Source organism: Venturia canescens, chromosome 4, assembly GCF_019457755.1.
Source record: "Venturia canescens isolate UGA chromosome 4, ASM1945775v1, whole genome shotgun sequence".
In the NCBI taxonomy this organism is placed as follows: Eukaryota; Metazoa; Arthropoda; class Insecta; order Hymenoptera; family Ichneumonidae; genus Venturia; species Venturia canescens.
The window spans coordinates 15234382-15253493 of NC_057424.1; the positions used below are offsets into that span (position 1 = coordinate 15234382).

A 19112-nucleotide genomic window follows, 5' to 3' on the forward strand; every position below is an offset into this window, starting at 1 on the left:
TATGCAGATATATATCAGCATAGGTTTGCTAAAATACCGAGGAGAAAGGGGAGAGGAGACGAAGAGGAAGGAAAATAGAGACGAAGAGAGGGACGAAATCGCGGCCAACATTTCGCTGCTCCGTTTCGAATCGAAAATGGTGTAGCAGGTGGACCGGGAGTTTTCGAGCGCGGCGTTCAGTCGAAAACTTTCCAACAAAAATCGTTCGAAGCGACATGGGCCTTGGACCGTTGTTTTTTCTCTTTCCATTGTGTGTTTTTACCGACCAATATGCCGCAAAATTTACTCAGCGCGCGCCGGACAAACGCACTTTGCTAATCGTTATATTGGAAATGAGGAAATCCGATTGAATCGCCTGTCGAACAATCGGCTCAGATAAATTTCAACATTGAATAAACTGCGGGACTGTTGGCATGAAAAAATATTCGGAGCGTTTTTTGGGTTGTTTTTCTCAGTGACGTTGCTACACCGCCTCCAGACGCTGGCGTTTGCGGATTCTACTGTTTTGTGCTGTTTTTATCGGTTTTTATGTTTCAATAAGTTTTTCTTCCATGACCCAGCAGCGTCGTTATCGTTCGTCGTTCATTTAATGCTGAACTTGAAATAAAAATTTTGTCTCGAGTGAATCTCTCGGATTTGCTGCATCAATAATGTTCGTGCGGTTGTGTACGCGTACGATCATTTCACAGTCAACTTTTCGGGTTCATTTCCGTAAACGTTATTGTTCATTTCCGTAAGCCTTTGCTTGATTGTGTGGCCGGATATTTCTCTTTTCCTATTTCATAAAAACGCTGCTTCCTGCTTGACGACCGTTGAAAACTCAATCAAACTTGTTCGTTCAATCGTCGAGCTCTTTGACAACTATTGCCAAACTACTCGAGTCAATTACCGTGGTCCCATGAGTCACGTCAATCGCACATTTTTATGGTTTAAAAAAAAAAAAACAACCGAGAATCAAACGCGCCCGATGATAAAAAAATCTACGTCAACGATTATTCGCACCTCCGTTAAAGGAACTTAACACTCATTTCGTTCAACTGGCTCGCACAGACCATTTTGATTTATCTTCTTCGTGCGGCGCTCCCTTTTCAATTATGGAAAGTGGGGAGAAGGCATGTTGGGGCTCCTTGCCTTGAGGAACGTTGCTAACGAGATGAACGTGCTTTGACCCGAGATTGGCCAATCCACTGAAAACCTCAAGTGGGAATTGGGCTTTAAGGTTCGCATAAAAAATGTCTGCCCATTCCAAGGAAGCCGCGTCGTTCGGAGCCTCGAATAAGTCGAGGGTTTCCCTATCACTCGTGAACCTCCACTTTCCATACTTGCGAGCTCACGAATCGTCGTCCATTTTTTCATTTACGATTGAGTTAGAAAACTCGAGAACTGACGATGGTAACTTCAGTTTTAGGGATGGACAGTTTTAGCGAGTTCGAAAAAAATGTTTCTTGTAAGAAGAAAAATATCACTTCGACGTGCTGTAAATATAAAATTTCGCAATTTTTTTCTGGTTTTTATAGGTTCATGTGGAAGATAAATATATGAAAATGGAAAAAAAATAGGAATTTTCATCTGGAAACAATCGATTTTTTTGACTCTCTAAAGCAGGACGCCCCCTCAAATGATTCAGTTTCCTGATGCAGTCCACAACTTTCGCCAAGTTTTGCATCGTCGGATCAGTCCAATTGCAATTTATCCATCCGATATTCACGATGAACACCGACAGATTTTCTTTCAAAATACATTTCGCGCGTCTGTTCATTGCAATAGACACAATTTCTCGTCGGTTTCCGTCTCTCTTGATTTTCAATATGACAGAATGTGATATTCTACAGAAATATGATACATTACGGGCCATGTAATTCGTGCTGGAAATGCTTGTTCCGAGAGTAAATATCTCGACAAGGGGATGCTCAATATAATCGAAATTTCACTACCCTTTGTGGACCCTCCTGAACGAAATCAGTTTTTAATATCAACGTTTTTTGTCCCGAACCGCTTTCCTGGCTGAAAGCTTCCATGGATTTTATCTCCCATAAATTTTCCCATTACCCCGTGATTTACCAATTCGCATAAATTCTTTTCCAACGATCTTCGTTAAAAGCCCCCAATTAAGGGCGCGTTTGATAAAATAATCTGAGAAGCGTCGTGCACTTGTTATTTCCAATAGGAAGCAGTCCCGCCAAGCATATCGTGTCCGTCCAGGCCTCCCCGTGACAATCGGTGAAAAGTATAGTTGCGTGGGTGTTTTGAGCGAGAGGCGCGAGCTCCTTCCCGAGCCAATGGAAAGTTGAGCTTTGGCGAATGCATCCGAGAATAGGAGTCGGCGCCGATCGGCATGGGAGTGCGATGAGAGTCGGTTCGAAGAGAGGGGGTTGTTGAGCGCGCGGCTGACGTCGCGACGCCTCGGCGAGCAGCTCGGATCTCGGCATTTTCGTATACGTCTGTACGTGTGTATATCTATCTGGAAGCGTATATCGCACGCTCGCGCTCTTCTCGCGCGGTATTCGCGGCTCTCGTAGTCGCGTGCCGGACGCGCCAGCGGTTGCTTCTCTTCCCGTTCACCCTCCATCTTTATCGCGTCGTGCATTTTGTCCGTCGTTTTATACTTGCGGACCGAGGATTCAACATTCTTATCACAAATCGTACGCACGTCAAGATGTGGGCGTCCTCATCCCATGCATGCACGACCCGAGGATAAACTCCGAAATCGATAATCTTCCGGTGCGTTTGTTCGTCGTATCGAGACACCCGGTCGTAATAAAAAGCGCAAACGCGATACCGCCACAATTTTTTGAGGTACGTTTCATTTATGCTCTTCTATTTCGTCACGCGCTCCTCGGATAAATAATTGTAAAAAAATGCTTTCCGCGTCGAATTGACACATTTCCATGAGCGAACGAGGGTTTTCCAGGCTGAAAAATCGATTTCGTGGGATCAGCCGCGAGTTCATTAGCTAGATAATGGTCGTTGGAATCCTCGTCGTTTGCTTTTTAGAGACTTTCACCAAGAATAAGTGCTCTCGAGATAAGATTTTCGGGCTCATTATCGGCGTGGTTGGTTTGTCGCATTTTCTTATCCTCCCGTCTCATCAGAGGGAATTCCCGTTATAATTGAACCACGCGGACGATCATCAATACGGAAATAACTGCCTCGAATACACTGAGATCCAGCTTATCCGTCTTATCTCACAAAAAATATTTTTTCATTCCAAAAAAACTGATACGAAATCTTTACTTTTCTCCAATCACTCGCGATACGTTTGTCGCGCAGCTCACCAACTTTTTACTCGCACAGCGGCGTCTGATTTGCCTGGAAATTGTTCAAGAGGCTCAACCTCCAAAATGTGTTTTTCCGTTACCTTCCTTGTTGCGCGGTTCCCTCAAAATATATGCCAGCAACAACGCGGCTCGTTCGCTCGAAATTTTCAGTCGCCCGGAGCAACTGCGATCATATACTATTTTTGTTGTTCTACGTTGAGGAACGCGGAAACTCTTGAGAAAGTTTCGCTATCCGTTGGGGCACACTGACCTTGTAGCTCTTCACACTCGTACGGTCTAATAAATTTATCTACGTGCGTGTTCTCATACAAACGTTGCAAATTGATGTTCGATCGCGTCCCAATTACGTACATCGAGTATTGAACGTACACGAAACCCGACCAATAATCGCCTGTTGCAAATGCGTGCATGTTTCCATCGGAGCTTGCCAACTTTCGGCAAACTGCTGCTCTTCGGAAGCGTGTAATTACGAAGGCGGCGAGTGCATTTCCCGGCTCGTTTTTTCCCTCTCATTTTATTGCTCCTTCACACACTATTCGTTCTCATACGCCCGCTCGAGGTCTTTGTCAACGTGTGAATACCGCGGACCATTCACGACTCCCGATTAACAATTCTTCGGCGTTCCATTATCGGGTTGCAATTTTGTTGCGCGATGGGACAAATAAGAGAGAGAAAACGAAAACACGTGCGGACGTAATTGCAAAAATGCTGGTTCATACGTCGACACGTACGCGCGACGACGTTTCGGTGGGAGCTCGCTTCGTCGATATTGTCCTCGTTACAGGCTACGCATGTTCCTTGACTGCAGCCGCAAACTGAATTCGATTGCAGACTGCTCCCGTCACTCGGGCTTTCACACGGTGATTTTTATTGCACAAATTTAATGCGCGCCTCATCATTTCACTGCGTCGATTTTCAAATGGGACGAAAGTCAATCGGAGCTTCTAAACGATTCGGTTTTCTCCCATTCGCTTTGGCCGTTTGAGCAATTTTTACCTCCTTTATTTCATCGCTCCATTACGAATTTCAATACGAATCAGTTGTGGATTTTAAGGAAATAGTTCCGCTCGAAAGATCTCGTTGAATCATTCATCAGGGGCTCCCTGAAAATGGAATAAAAAGCTTTGAGCATGAGCCGGAATTTCGAAATAACAATTACGAGAGTACAAAAATAGAAAGCGCGTGTTATCGATCGAAGCGGTGGAATTGATGAAAACATTGAAATATTAGAAATTCTGTATGTTTCGTCGAATCATATTTGTGTAGAATATTCATAAAACATTATCATGCTCCTGTGAAAAAGTGCTGAAATACAAGCCCGATGAAATGTTCCGTCACTCCTTCCATTGTCAATGCGCACATCGAACCTTCCTGCTCCGTAAATTTCCATCGTTTATTCATGAATACGCGTGACGTTTGACCACTTTATGACATAGTCGAGAGTGAAGTTATTCGAACGTTCTCGTCCGTCGTTCAGTTTCTCGTGCCTGTACACGTCCATTGCAAACAAGATACTACCTCCTATTTTATGTATTGGCCATTCGGCACGAAGTAAAAAACTAAAGAGAAAAAAAAAAAAAAATCCTCGTGACGTGAATTTAACCGCAGTTGCAAAATTTCATCATCCATAAACGCTTCTGCATACAAACATTTTGTTTTTTTTATTTTTTTATCAAAGCTTCTTTCCAGCGCATCTACTTTGACTTTGACAATGGAAAAATCATTTGAATAAATGGAAGAACGTGAAACACGCGACTATCAAGGTTACTCGTCGCGCGGCTACGACGAAAATCGCGAAAGATTGAAATAGATCAGATTCGTTTCCGCGCAGTAAATCTCGCAAATTACGTTTGCCCAGCTCTTTTAGTTCTTCCCGAACCTATCTATTCGTAGATCAGAAATAGCTCGTTTAATTCGAGATAGATGGGCGCAGAAAAGCGTCGTTGATTTTCTACGGGCTCGGATAAAAAGTTGCCCACGTCGAAATTTTAATACACACGAAATCGTTTAGCTTGAATTAGAAATAATGAAATTCGGTAAAGCTTCCTGCTCTCGGCCTCGCGATCTCCTTTCCCTTCTCTCTCTCCCTTCGTAGTGCTTTCAAGCCCCAAAATTAACTCAGGTAAAATGGGTTCGGCTTAAGGTGGATTAACCTACGTATATACATTCACGTACGAGAGCAACACGCGTGTGTTGCTCGTTTCGCACGGTAAAAGTAGCGAAGCAAGTTAAAATTTTACGACCGTGGCACTAGCCCACGTCTGTTACCATCCTCGAACGTCTGTTCCAGACCTGTTTGCGGAGAGGACTGGAAAAAGACGTAAAAAACGAAGGAACACAACGGGAGGAAAAGAAAAACTGAAATGACGTAGAGCCTCTATAGAAACTCCACTGTTGCGCACTCTCTATCCGTGAGTTTATACGCTCCTTGCCCCACCTCAGATCTCTACATGCGTTTCTCCTTGTGTTATTCCTCTCAACGTCACTCTCGTATCCTTCCAGCGCATGCGTTTTTAAAATTTATAGAAACGTGGGCAAATACGTGTATTTACTTTCCGAAGGTCATTTCATCTTGGCCTGTAACACTTCCATGTAATATCGCGTCTCGTAGACGCGTGCACGTAATCATTAAAACCTGGTAAAATCCCCCTCGTACGCTTCAACTTCGATCGACGGTTGTGCGGATAAATACGCGAATGACGCATGAACTGCTCATTAGCGAACGACACAGACTTGCTGATGGAACAATCGAAATTTTGCTGCCAAGCGTATTTATGCGCTGCGGCATACAAAATGAGACTGAATTCATTTAGGAATGCATTTTTGGGAATTTGATATTTTGATTTTACGTGACCAATCATTTTTTCATTGACTATTCGACCGAGTAACTTCCGTCGAGATTTTTTAAGGGCGATCGATCACGAGGTCAAGTCCGAGATTCTGACCTGAAATTTTTGTATCGGGTAGATTGACCATCTAGTTATTTTGTTATTAAATTGCAAAGTCGAGCTTTTGAGGCACCGAATAAACGCCGCTCATGGAAAAGTGCCATGAACACGGTTTTTTCGCCCAAAATCCAAGATTATTTATGAAAAAATTTATTTTAGAACAAATAGGTCATTAAGAATTTGTTGAAAGATATTAAAATTGTACCTCACCAAGTTTTTAACAAAATAATCTTAAAAAAAGTTTTGATTTCCGGTTGAAAATGGTGGCAATGTTGACGATATCATTTTTCCAGTTCTCACAAATTACTGTGCTATGAAATACTCATGTACCAGTAATTGTTCTCCTTAAAATCGATAACACGAATATTCAACACTGGTGAACGTGAATATAAATAAGAACAGCTACGAGTAAAATAATTTCGGGCTCTTTTTCCACTCCGAAGTCATGATCGATCACCCTTAATCATAATTTTCCTTTCGAAATTGATTTTTTGTCATCGATAAATCAAAGTCGCTTACGTTTCGTGATAAATTTCAAATTTTTTTTCATATTTCTCAAATCCCATTCGATTATTCGACGATCGTAATATTTTTGTTTGCCTCCTATCCGCAATTCGGATTAGCTGCTTTCCTCCATAATCCCCGTACTAAGCGTTTTCCAATTAAAAAGTTTTTCTTCCCACCAGAGCCTGCTCGGGTGCTTCGGTCTTATGAGGTTTTGTGGGGAATTCAAAAAAAGCTTTTTTACATTTTATTTTGTAATCAAATACGATTCGTTGCACACTTTCCTATCGTCACTAACGAGATTGGTAGCGAAAACGTGTACTCTCCAATCGTTCTAGCAATAGTCGAAGTGTACTTGTATGCGGATGTCTCTACGTACACACATAAAGGGAGGACTCCCACGTCGACGATTGCCCGATTCCTGTAATGCGAGTTTCATGTCGGAGCGACCCCCTGTGCGACCCTCCTGGCAAATCGGAGAACGCTTCATTCGTATATATGTCCTTTACTCGCTGTATATGAACACACCAAAAGCATTATACGAGCCAGATACGTGTACGTTTCTCTTGTAAGAGCCGCAGGAATGTGCGATTGTAATAGTAGATGAAATTTAATACAAAAGATCTTGTATATCCACGCCTTTGTCACAGACGATTAATCACTCGAGAATTTGATCGATTATTCGTTAATGGAACCTTAAGAGCAATAATTCTACGAATCTAATAAATTTCAAGTACAAGCATATACAGTTAAAGTTTGAAATTACACTTCAACTCGGAAAGTTTGGGAAAACTCGGGTTTAAGAATATCGCTATAAAATTATTACCGAGTGCAGCCAAGCACAGCAACGATAAATTACACCGAGTCCCCAGGATAATCGAATATGTGTCGATGCGAGAAGAAGCGCTCCACCGCGCCGAGCAAAGTTCAACCTCTTCTTCATCTCGTGCTTTCTTTTTCTTCTTCTTCTTTTTCTTATTCCCTTCCCTTCCTCATTTTCTATTACATTTTCATTCTTCCGTTTTGAAGATGATCTTAAAAATCGAGTTTGTCACATTCTCCATCATTTTTTTTGCTGTAAGTTCGAAGACTTTTCAACTCAATTTTCGGGATTATGAAGCCCACGAATAAGGTTTCAGTGGGGGACCACAGATCGGGGGGGGGGGGGGCGTTTTACATCGAGTTTTTCGTGCGTATCGGAAAAATAACGATAAGTATTTTGAAGGGACATTTTTTCTGATGCAATATTGTGAAATTTTTCGAAGCTTCAGACTCTCGAGTGAAAATAATTCTGTCACTTTCTCTCCTCCTTCTCGCATATGAGAGCAACGAAAAAATGATTTTTGCCGCAATGAGATTATTCCTCGTGTATAAGAGATACGAGCGTTTGGAAAATTCGAGGGAGCGTTTTACCGCGGGAAATTCGCTCGAGTGTGACTGTAAAATTCGCAATTTGTTGGTAAAATGATTTGAGAGTAACGATAAGTGGAAAATCCTTCGAGACAAGGTCTCTATCATCGTAAACGGTAATGGGCGCTCGGAGAGAATGTGTATCCGCTGAGATAGGGAAGTAAAGGAAAGAAAGGATGCGCACGAGGTTGAGCTTTGGTGGTTCGAGTGCCCGACATGCATTACTTTCGTACTGTGTTTTACCGAGTTTTCTTCCAAGAGACTCCGCAACCGGTGCATTGTCTCCGAGAAAGTACTCCGTCTCTTGTATTCCTCGAGAGGAATACACGTTACAGCGAGAAAGAACGAGGACGCTTTTACATGGAGGACTTGCCACTTTTTTCCACTTACAACGAGCCTTCTATCTTTTTTAGTGTATATATTGCGTTTGACAGCGTGAGGGGGCACCATTATCTGAGGTGATTACAAGAATATTGTTCCACGAGAGAGTGACTAAAGGTGGGATAGGAAATAGACGAAAACAGGCGAGCCTGGAAGGGCGAGTCGACGCAAGCGTGTGTGTCCACATATTTCCACGGTGGTTACTTTCTCTGTTTTAGCTTGTGAAACGAGTGGAAAGAGAAGCAGCAGAAAAAAGCCTGCCTTCAATTGAATTTTCTCGCTCCTGCTTTGTACATCTGGAATATGTTCGTTACGACAAGTGAATAAAGACGCAGAGGAGCGAGGAGGAAAATGAGATAAAGGGAGGAAAAAAGGTCGGAGAATTACGCGGGGAGAGACAGAGAGTGGAGCTTGCAAAGAAATGTCCTCGTTGTTTCCCGCTATGTCGGCAAAACTATAATATAAAAGGTGGAATATAAGGTAGAAAAAAGGGAGGAGGGAGCGGCCGAGGGGGGAGGGAGGATGGCAAAAGGCTTGGCGGATAGTCGAGCTGGAGTACCGGCATTGGAACTCGCACACACACACACACACACACACACTTTCCAGCAAATAATATTCCGCACCGGTTTTCCCAACGATCTAATTTAGCAGCAAAATCCGGTTCCCCGCGCGACAATGCTATCTCAACGAACCAAGCTCCCTGCACTTCTCTACTCGGCCTTTGAGAAAGCGCGAGGGAAAGAGCGAGATGAGCTGCACAGGAAGGTATGAGTGTGGATGACAATGTAGGGGAATAGGAAAGACAGAGAATATGCTCTCGCACCTACAGCACCGAAGTAAAAGTTCTCCACTCACTACGGAGAAGGTAGTCTAGCACGGGTTAGCCCAGAGGCGATATCGCACCGGTAAGTTAGAAATGGCTACGTGAAAAGCTCGGGATTTTCAGCGTATGCGCGCTGCGACAGCGGACAGGAGCAACAGGGAAAGAGACCGAGCGGCGAACACTTGGAGGAGAGCAAGGGACAAAAGGACAAGAGAGTCAAATGATCGAAAGAGAAACAGAGGGAAAGACAGAGAGGGGGCGATGTTGGCACAGAAAAAGAGGAAAATAGAGGACTTGTACGGGGTAAACGACAGCAACCCAGTCGAAGACGTTTCTCGATTTCCTTCCTCGAAGTTGGGTCCGCTCTCTATATAGAAAAGCTGTATATACATCTTTCCTCTTTTCCAGTGCTTACGTCCAAAAGATCTTGGCATTAGTAGCCGAAGCCGGAGATCCTTTCACGTAATCGCAATCGACCGTGAGACTCTCCCCGAGTGAGGACATTCTAATGGCTCCCACAATCTGACTTTCGTCGACTTTTCTTCTGGCTTTTTTCTTCGTCACTACTTTGATGAAATTCGATCAGGATAAAAACTTGACCAACGGTATTTACTCAGCTCTCTCATTCTCTCTTACGCTCCTGACACGAATAGGACAAATAATCGAAAGTCATAATCGTTTTTTTGCTTTAATCAGTCTCATCAGAAAATTCATTCGTTAATGACTCGACAGATTTTTCTGAATACGAATCACTGTTAATTATCACGCAGCTCTGGAAGCGTCATTCGAAGCTCCCTCGTTTTAGAACACTCCAATTAAGGTTCTTGGGTCACCAGCAGCTTGTTTTGACAGTCGCCAGTTTTCTCCGAAACTATGATAATTGTCTTGACCGATTTTTGCCCAGTGTCGAGTTGACACCCTGCCGGTTTTTCTCATTAAAGTGTTTTGAAAAAACATGAAAACTCTCGACTGAGAAACTCCTTCACTTAAGAAAATAGTAATAAACTTTAAAGTCTGAAATAAAATCGATATCGAAATTTTCGTCGGGAGATGTCTTCACTTCTTATTCAATGACTTGATGGCAGACATCGTGAAGCAGTAATTGGTTGGTAAAGTCACTCGAAATGATGTCTGCCTACGCGCAGAGATCACCTGAGAGGAGGGACTTTCTACATCAGAGTTCCCGCCAGGCCTGATATTGCGAACGCAATAAGTTTTCCGAAAGTTTGGCAATACGTGGAAACAAACTTTCGTGCACAGGATTAGTGTTCGTTCCAATTGTTTCGTATACAGCGACAAAGAGTTTCTCAATATGTAGACGTCCGTAACTTTTGCGCGGGGGGACAGCCAGCCCCAATATCGGTTGCGAACAACCATGTTTCGATATCGATTCGGTAGCTTCTAAAGAACTTTACCGCGAGAGAACGATTGGCGAGTCTACGAGACAGCGCGGCTGCACATCGTCAATTGCCATATCGTTGGTGCTAGAGAAAATGAAAGATACCGCATTGCCACAGGCTCGTATCACCGACGATCAGTTCCGTTCAATTTCCAGCTTCATACACTGCAACTTCCTGATCCGTATCAGGGTATACATGCGCCCACGATTTGCTCGACTCAAACTTCGTTCTCGCGCGGAGACTCTGCGAGCCGGAATGGCGGAAGTAGCCTCGTTAAGTCTTGCCGCTTATTAAGGCCGAAGAAAGGGATCCTTCCTTCGTTATCGTCGATTCTGGGTTGGCCAAGCGGATTCCTCCATATCCAAGTTTCTTGCTCATCTTTGCACATTTACCACCTGCACACCTTCCTCATGATCCATCGCGGAAGACGAGATGCTCGCGGGTCTTTCCCGCTCTCTCAGCAGCCGTACGCTATCCTACTTCCTGCTCGTGCGGTATCATTCCATATAACAGAAAACTTTTCCTACAGCCCCGTGGGGATTCCCGTCTGAAAAGTGCGAGGATACCAAAGATCGTGTGCAAATATTAACGACGACGAGAAAAACATAAAAATAAACAGCGCAATACGTCGACGCCCTGCAGGCACGAGTGCACGCACAGACTCACGTATAATGTGGGAGTTCGGGTGATCGGAAAACCTGAATACAGCCGTAACCGTGACGAATAGTTTTTATGCGATGTGCGTGGGATATTGCATACAATTTTTATGCCAAGTTCCACCACCTGAAACCGCGGGGTTCGAAAATTCGAAAAAGCCTCGTGAAGTTTGCTTGTTTTTCAAATTATTTTTATCCTTTAACAATGCGACGTTGGGAAATAATGCGAGCACACTGATTTGCGAATGAATTTTATACCGTCCGAGTATTTTTGTTTTTTTATTGGAAATGCTTTTTTCCTTAGAAAATAATCCTCTGCCACAATTTTTTTTTTATTAAATCCAATAATCCTGAGGAAACTTCCCATTTTTTTCTCCCTTGTCGCGTCGCTCGGCTAACTTTATTATTTCACCAATTGGAACAACGGCAGGAAATGGAATAAATAGATAAATGAAGGAGTGCGGGAAAGAAAAATGAGCAGAACCTGAATGCAGTCTACGGTGCCAGCACCTATTTCGATTTTTCTCTTGTTTCTACTCCCCTCTTCTTCCTTATTGTTATTCGTCATGTGACGGTGAGAATTGTCGAATCGCGATCCCGGAAATTCGCTCCCGGGGAACGTCTCTGAAAAAATGTTTATTTATTTATTTATTTTTATCTGCGAAATGACTATGGGAAAGGACGATGGAAAAAACTACTCGACAAAATCTCGTATTTTTCTTTCCAATACCATTCGCTGTATCACTTATTTTTCCGTAATCGTTCTTTCGCTGTTCCCTCTTTCGTTTCCAGTCTCGTTATTTCCTTCCCTTTTCTCTCCTCAGCACTTTTTCTCGCCCTGTTTCCATCCTCCCCTTTCTCTCTCTTCTCTTCTTTGCACTTTACTAATTAATTAACCCAAAGGTCCTCTTCCCTTTTCTCTGGCACGAATCATGAATATTTATTTAGTCCGAGTGCGGGGGGGCTGTTTCAACGACAGCGCTATCGTAACACCCGTCGAAACTTTGGGAACGGCTTTTCAATGCCTGTGCGAGGCCTATCATCGTGGTTGCAGTGTATTTGAAATGTCGTTTTTTTCTTTTCTTTTCTTTTCTTTTTTTTTCGTCGTCGCGCAGTAACCGGGCTCTTTATTCATCTCTCGTCCACTCACCTAACTCATACCAGCACGGAATCGCTGACATTCAATTTCAAGCCACGCACACGTATCGCCGAGGACGAAGAGAGACCTGGCAGTAATTTATAATAACAGGGAAAACTCATACAAACTGTCGTAACTACGTTTGTTTAAGCTTTTCAAGTGTACTAGCCGTTTCGAGCACATGTCAGAGCAGATATGGCCGCTCTTTAACTCTGATGAGAATGGTACGCACGTGCAATGAGTCGAAATTTAGTTTTGAAAATAGTTTTCAGTACTGGAAGTCTTCACAGGATGATACTGGACGTTTGCAGATATTATTTAGCGCGCGGAATAACAATGGCATTTGGCCTCGACCGTAAATTCCTGAAGGCTTTATAGACCCTTTTATAATGGTCCCAATACACAGACGGCTTTAGGCTCTCATTAGGCCAGCAATACTCACAAATCACGAGGAACACATTGGATTATATGTGGGATTCTACGTGTGACTTAAACTCGATATAAAAACGTTTAATTACGTGAGGCACGTTAACGACCCCTTAATTGAGATTTCTGAATCTTATTTCTCGAGGTATGAGCAAGGACGGCGAGCGTGTTGGATCGATCTTTAGTGAATAGGAATTTTTCTCGCCATTCTCCTCAACTCTGCAGTTTTCTTTCTCTCAAACGTTGATAAAGAAACAAAGCTGTCGGTGCAAGACCAAAAAGATTCTTCCGTAAAGAAGAAGAAGAAGAAGAAGGAAAAAGGCTATCGCCGGGCGATGATCACAGCACCGAGAAACCAAAGAACAAAGGGTGAGAAAAGAGAGGCGGTTTTTTAGCCGGCACTGAAAAAAACTACAGTCCAATCTTTTTATACTTCATTTTCTTCGATTTTGTATTGGAATCTCTGTGAAAGAGGGTCGTATTCGAACTGTAAGATAACTGAGTTGGAGGTGAACTAGGAAAAAGTCTATGAATGAAAACAGTGAAAAGAAGAATCCACCGATGCTGCTTTCTCGAAAGGATTCCCACCGCCTCTCTTTTCATTTCCTTTCGACGCACCATTATTAAAATTGAGATGAGAGCAGTACGGGTCATGTCTGTTGCGGAGGAGAAAAAACTAGGGATGAGGAATCCTAAAGCCCCGTATGCATCGAAGAAAGAAACTTCGAAAAGAGATAACGATCGCTCATGGAAAAATGAAGGGGAAACACGGAGATTGCCAGGTGTATCGAATTATCACGATGTTGCTGATATTTTGTTCAACAAGGTAATGCGAAACGTCAATCCGCTGTGAGATTATACGAATAACTTTCCTCGAAATGCGACTGACATGAGAGAAGATGAAAGAGAATTTGATTTGTATCGACAGTTTCGGTAAATTTTTTCGACCGGTATAAATTATAAATATTGATATAAAAAGTGTTAGGCTTCAAAAACACTCTCAAAATACATAAAAATTTCTTTAAATATTTTTATTTTACTCAGCTTTCGTACAGAAAAATGGGAGAGAAGACAGGTCCAAAAAAAAATACGGGTTGCTGATAAAATCTCTGGGATGGATGAATGGAGAAAAAAAATAAAAATGGTTTTAGATTCAATAAGCAAGTACGCGATACCGCACTGGGCGGTGCGTATTAGCGCGCTCGGACAGCCGAGTAAATGTCCTCCAAAAGTACACTTGGATCTCTCAGATCTTATAAAATTTTACTATCATACTTTTAAATATGTACACTTTCAAAAAATGCAATAAAAAAATCGATTTTTTGAAAATTCTCATTAGGCTAGACCCCTTAAAGTAGTTTGAATTTAATAAACTTTATGACAAGCAGTTTCTTTATTATTAAGGATAAACTAAATTTGTTTATCCCACTGTTTACGGGTTGTGAATGCTAAATTTTTTCCTCGAAAATCGTACCACCGAACGTTCGACGTGTGTGATACAATTCACCAGGCTCTAATACTCTTGAATAACAGAATTTACCGAGGAGTAGGATTGAAGGCTAGGAGTGTGACAGGATCGACCTCAATTCTCGTAAAATCCCTATCGAACGAAGCAATCCGTTGGGATGGCTTTTTTCCGCAGCGGAAAATACATTTACTCGGAATTGGTTGACCATATCAAACGAAAATGTTGCATTCGCTACGGATACTGAATATTTTTGCGGTTGAAAGGTTCCGTTGCCACCCGATAATCCGTGAATTAATTATATTTCCGAGTGTCAAGTATTTATTGCGTGCCAGTCTGCAGTGAACGAGTTTTATTATTTATAGCATTGGCAACACTTTTTCCATTTGGTGTTCTACAGAAAAAAAGCCTCCGAATGTCCATTGCTTCCGATCAAACGCGTACACCGGGCTTTCGTTTCAAAGCCTGTACGATTGTCGATGTTTCGTTTAAAAAATCTGCAGCATCCGCGTCGATACACAAATGAGAGGAATCTATTTTTCCACATTCTCAGTACATCGTAAGATGCGCGAGCTCTCCCGTAGTTTCGAAGCGACCTCTTTGCTCATGGTAAAATGTATTTGGGTATCCGTCTCCTCCAGGATTACACGACGGTAGGATAATTGTGACAGGCAAGCGGCGAATTGGCCCAAAGCTTAGTTTACAAAGGGCTAACCGAGAGTTGCCCGAAACGCGTTCTCTCGTGAATCGCGTAGGGTCCGGACGAGAAAATACGCGATAAAGCGATTGGGCTGTATCGCTGCGTCTATAAAGGGACAAAATGGAATATTCATGCGAAACGTACTCTCCGGTACAGGGGAGCAATACTCGCACACGAACACACAGACACACACGGGCCACTGAATATTTATACCTTCGACTGACCATGCTCCTGTGGCAGCCCGATGGGCTCTTATCTTCTGCAACTGGTTTTACCAACCTCCTGCCCTCTTCCATTCCCTCCAGTATGCCAAAGCTCTAGAAATAAATAAAAATAAGATACACACGCGAGCAGATAGAACAGTTTCAAAAAAGGCTGTCTCTATTCATCGTAACAAGATATTTTGGGATTTCAGAATGAATGAAGACCGATTGCACAGGTCAAATTCAAGTTCGTCCGACGCTCTTGGAATGGACGAAGCTGCATATCCATTCGGGGATCTTAATTGAATGGCAAACCAATTTTCCGTTTCGCCAGCATCCTCTTCCGGCTCGTTCACTTCTAATTGACTGAATTTGATGTACGAGCATGTGGGATCTGCAGCGAATTTTGTTTCTTAAATTTGCACAAGACTCCCTGCAACTCTTAGGAGAGTTTTATAGTCGAACGGGCCGGAGATTGGAGTGGACGAAGGGAGGACAATTGCAGATATATAACAGTCGGAGAATATTCATGAAGAAACTTCTCCTTGGCCGGCCACAGCGGGAGCCTGAAAGCTTCTCTTCCGTTCCAAGTCCTCTTCGCCATCAGCATATCCTTTATGTCCCGTCGACAGCTTTTCCCTTTGTAGTCCTGCTCACGGCGCGCAGGTTCTCTGCAACGAAACTACCAACTCCCTGATGTGTCCTCCGTCATTGTTTACGCAGCTTTCTTATGCCAGGAACTCGTAAGTGTCTCCGAGTCATTAGTTTCTTCCAGTTTCTTGTTCATAATCTTGCCTTTCTCCGCGGCGACTTCTCCGGAGCTTCCGCAGCCTTTTCACTTCCTCTCCGTTCCCCCTTCATTCCCGAGCGCGTACTTTGACGGGATCTCTGGATACTTGGTACGTACATTTCCGACCAGGGGGCAACATGTGCATCAAATCGGCTAATCGCAAACAACTTCGAAACACAGTCTCGCCGCTTTTGGCACTAACTCTCTGCCTCCGCGTACGTAGGCAACTAACCCTTTCGTACGAAAGCAGCTCTCTCTCTCTCTCTACTTTGGCCCAAAGTTACGTCGATTAATCCCAGAATTCCCTTGTAACTAGTGGACTCGAGTTGAATAGAGACATACTGCGGCGATACATTCGGAAAGGGATGGAGAGCGGGAGCTCAGGGGCTGCACACGAGCAGCTACCAATGGGTAAACTCATCTCATCGACTCTGTTGCTCATCCCTTTACTGGCGACTTTGTACCAGTCGAAATCCTCCATGATGCACGGATCGAACGTCAATCCCTGTCTCGAATTCGGGAGCTCTCCCTACAGCTCAATCGATTTCGCTCCGAGGCTTGCGATAACCCTGCATCTCGATTTGAATCGTACGACTTTTCGAACCTGAGGAGGCGGTTATGATCTCTCGGCATGATCGACGCTTCGTCGCGTTCCAAGTATTCTCGTTAGGAAATCCCGCAGATGAATTGAAGCAGATTCCAATCTGTACGGAGCTTCTGCAGGGTTGGGGGAGCTTGGTTTCGCCGATGGCTCCCCTCTAGTTGGAATTTTATGGAATATTTACCAAATAATATGTTTCATTCTGATCGTAGGTCCCAGCAAAGTAAGGAAGAAGGAAAAACGGAAGCGGAATCCGAGTCGGCGTTGATGAGAGCGTGGACTCGATTGGCAAGACGGAAGCTCGCCTCCCCCGCCCGCCGCACGGGCGTCGTTCGATCGATTGATCACCCGAGGGCATCGTAACGCAACGAGAATGCAGATGACGAGGATGTTGCTGCAGGAGCCGGGCTGGAAGTTGGAGCGCAAAGGTTCTGCCCTGTTGCTCAGACGGGACAGCTCCCATCCGAAGACGAGTCGCGTGTGCTTCCGGTGCGACGTCGAGGTTCGTGAGTTCGAGCGGGATGAGGATTACCCGATAGACAGCGAGCCGGAAGTTGCGGCCAGCCCTTTTGCGATGTGCGCGAGTTGCCTGGCGGCGCTCTGCGTCACCGTTGTTCTCCCGTGGCTGCTCATCGGTGGTTAAACTTGAAAAACTGCGATCAGGGGGAACGGGCTACGGTTGCAACTACAAAATGGCTGCTGACGTCAGATCGCACGATTACAGGCTCGGCGAACGATGGATCGAGCGACTCGGAATGGACGCAAGGCTCGACGCTAAGTGCTCTCGGCGCTGTCGACATTTTCACCTGGCCACTGCGAATATATAAACGTGTATATACAGAAATAAGTAAATAGATGGATTGTATAGTAGAAATTTAGCGATCGAGCGACAATCGATTCTACTTGGAAGAATTCAATCTCCGCAATGTTCAATCCCTCCGTCGCTATCATTTTTATTCGCATTGCTCGTCAACTGTCTTTTGGCCTGCGAGCCTTACGCTTTTTCGCAACAGTCTTTCTCTCTCCCGTTTTATAGCCTTCGAAGCCGGGAATATGAGGGGATTCGTCGACTTCGCAACATCGAAATCGTAACTGGGTTATATGTCGGAAAGTTGTTCTGCATGTGATCGCGCCCAAATCGCCCGGTAAATTATCCTCGTCCAAAGGACAAAGGAGCAGCAGCAGCCTGAGGCGTATGACAGTACAAAAGTAGATACGGCGCGCATTCGAAAATTTTCCAAAGGCGAACGACTCCGGGAGAAAGCATCTCTTCACGCATGACATCCCTCCGCCCATCGCCCCCGCGTGCCGGTATCCTCGTTGGAACGCATATTGACAAATCCATTCGTACGAAGCAGTTCGAAGCTTTTTCATAAACTTATACGTATCTGCATTCTCTCTTTTATTCCTTCCTTTTTTCCCCATCCGACCGAAAAGCCTCCTTTTCCCGCATCGAATCTCCTCGAGATACTTTGAATTGCAACGAGTATCCCGCGAATTCTTCAAAGCGGATGTACGATATTTTCCGATCCAGCTCCCCCCTCTCGCTGCCCCTTCTTCCGACTCGCCCCTATATAACCGTACCTCCACAACTCATCCTGAATAAAGTCCATAAAAGAGACTCGACGACGTGAAAACTTCTTCTTTTAGGGGTTCGCCAGTTTTCGATATTACTTTTGCGAAGAAATCATCCGGCGTGGGGGAATAAAAATGAATAAAAAAGAAAACAAACGCCAAAAGAAAGAATATAAAGATGGGAAACAATCGAGTAGTTTTTCCTCCGACGAACGTGACAACGACGAATTTCTATTGAACGATCAACTCGCAAACTGATTTATATCTGGATACGAAAAAGTAGATAAAGCAAATAGGTCATAAGATATCTTGAACGTAAATGGTTGTACATTTGTGTCGTTGTTATTGTCTTAAGAGACGATTAGTCGTCCGAATTGTACGAAAAGATTGACAACGTGTCCGTGTATATTTGAATGTATATTTGTTTATGTTTTTTAATAAAAATGATCCAACAACAATATTCGTTTTAGGAGGGTCATCGAATTTCGTGCGTTTTTCCATCTCGAGGCAACGAGTACAAACTATTTTGCTGAACCTGCAGCGATGTATCATTGATTTTGAACTTAACAAAAACTAGAGTCTGGGGCCGAGCACTTTCTCGCACGGTTCCCATTTTACGAGCTCATTTATTGCCTCGTTCCTCTCTCCGCCCTCCAACAGTATCTTCCTTGAAAGAAAGAGCATTCTTAAGTATTGAGAAAACAAAAAAATGCACCGCCGGATCTACGGTATCATTAGGCGTGAAAATATGCGCATATTCGTCCAATCGAAATGTGAGAATTTAATTTCCCCTCTGGGCCACCATAAATATGCA

At 43.7% G+C, this 19112-nt stretch overlaps 1 protein-coding gene across 3 annotated transcripts in view; it reads left to right on the forward strand.

Moving 5' to 3' along the window:
* The window catches only part of Sesn (Sestrin), a 167062-nt gene that overhangs the window by 66655 nt on the left and 81295 nt on the right, over nt 1-19112 (forward strand). The gene's annotated exons all lie outside the window — the stretch shown is intronic.